The sequence below is a fragment of the Triticum aestivum genome, chromosome 1A (assembly GCF_018294505.1).
Source record: "Triticum aestivum cultivar Chinese Spring chromosome 1A, IWGSC CS RefSeq v2.1, whole genome shotgun sequence".
Lineage (NCBI taxonomy): Eukaryota > Viridiplantae > Streptophyta > Magnoliopsida > Poales > Poaceae > Triticum > Triticum aestivum.
The window spans coordinates 14,739,768-14,742,018 of NC_057794.1; positions in this window are offsets into that span (position 1 = coordinate 14,739,768).

Here is a 2,251-nt window from a genome sequence, read left to right on the forward strand (position 1 = left end):
TTTCTTCGTTTTTTTCATTTCAGATTTTTACAAATGTGTCAAAATTTTCAAAATAGTTCAAATTTGTTAACATTTCAAAAAGTGTTTGGTATTTCAAAAAATTATTCGCATTTTGCAAAAGATGTTCAAAATTTTGGAAAATATTACGGTTTTCAAAAGTAATTGTTCGTGTATTAAAAAATGTTCACGCATCCAAAGTTGTTCGTGTTTTTCAAATTGTTCTGCGTTTCGAAATTTGTTCTTAAATTTAAAAAATGTGCGTGATTTTGTAATTCTTCCTTTCAAAAATTTGTTGTAGTTCATTATTTTTTGGCGTTAACAAAAAATGTTTGGATTTTTAGAAAAATGTTTGAAGTTTAGAAAACTGTTTGCGTTTTGTAAAAAAATGTTCAAAATTTCCAGAAAGTGTCCGTTTTCCGAAAGTTTGTTCATGTATTAAAAGTATGTTTGCAATTCATAATATTCTCGTGTATTAAAAAATTTCTCTCAATTTTAAAATTCATTCTTAAACTTTTAGAACTGTCTAGGCTTTAAAAAAATGTTTATGTCAAAAATTTGTTCCAATTTTTAGATTTTGTGCAGAAATTAAAAATGTTCCCGTTTCTTGAAAAAATGCGGGAATTTCATTATGTGTTCATGATTTGAGAAAATTTCAAAATTTCTTCATGACTTCTCAAGGAGATTTAATTTTGATAGATTGATATATCTTTTAGTTTCTGGATGCATATCAGACACAAGAGCACATCAGTCGTATTGGTTCTCGTGTCATAGCAGTTTCGAATCGCAGGAATCGTAAACCATTTTTCCATGTTTGACTCTCGCTCCTGTGCGATTGGCCGACTACTTGCCATCAAGAGCGGCATAGAACGCACAGAGCGACCGAGCTGGGCCGGCCTATTTAACGTTTCCGCTTGTTCTGATTTTTGGAACCTGCTGAAAGGTTACAGCCCAAGTTTTTACCGATGTGGGAATCTTCTAGAAGGTAATGGAATCTGTTTTATTCCTTCCCAAGTGTTTCTGGTTTCTGGTCTAATTTACTTATTTTTCCGTTTTGATTATCTTAAAATATGAAATGACATTTTTTTAAATCTTCAAAAAATGTTTAATTTCCAAAATTGTTCAGGATTGCAAAAAATGTTCGTTTTCTTCTAAAAAACTATCAGAATTCCAATTTTTGGGAATTGCAAAAAATTGTTCATGTTTTAAAGAAATGCTCAGAATTTCAAAAAGTTTTAGTGTTTTTCGAAAAATGTTGGGAATTTCATAATGTCTCCCGCTTTTGAAAAAGTTCGAAATTTTCAAAATGTTTGTGTTTACTGAAAAAAATTGCCATTTAAAAATGTGTTTGTTTTTTATTTTCTTTTTAGAAATTGTTCGCATTTTATGAAAATATTTTAAAAAACGTTTCCATTTTCATAAATCGGACGGAATTCTCCAAGTTTATTCACAATTTTAGAAAAGTAAGAAAGGGTTTGTTTTTGTCAAAAATGTTACAGCAACTCGGTGTCCTACTCTGATCTCAGAAAACAAACAAAACAAAAAACTCCGTCTCCCGTTACCAATGGGTCGGGCCTGTGCGAAGGAGCCACTCCTTGCCGCAGCGAACGGCGAGTAGGAGGTGACAACGGCGCTCTAGGGTTTGCTCGGAGGCGGCGGCGAGTAAGGATTCATTCCCCATGGCGTCTGTGGAGGAGTTTGAGGAAGAAGAGGAGGAGGTGGAGGGCTTCGAGCATTTCTTCTATGCCCGGGAGAATTGGGTTGCCTGGGCAGAGGAGGAGGTGGAGAGGCGTCGGTGGGAGGAAGATGAGAAGGCGTGGAAGACGGAGGAGAGCAGGTGGAGACGCGAGGCACACGAAGCGGTCATGGACTCCATCATCCAGCACGATCCCAAGGTGGGGCGCGAGGTCTACACCCGGTTTTTTCTCAGAGACTTCTCCGTCTTCGACATCAACGAGGAGTGTAAGCATAGCAGCCTCTCCATATCTCCTACGAGGCCAGTCTAAGTTTCACTGTTCATGTAAATGAAGTTAACCTTTTCTTTGAGCAGTGACCAGAGTCCCACCATAGGTTGTTTATATCTAATGAATTTTAGTGGGGCAACTGGTCAACTGTTTTGCTGTTATATCCTTCATCTTAGGAAGATATGAAGACATGCTTCTCTTAGAACGCGTACAATGATGCTATCTTTGGAGTGCCATGTTGGATAAATACTAAGATTGAGGAAAGGGAAACCATAAAAAATATGTTTGTA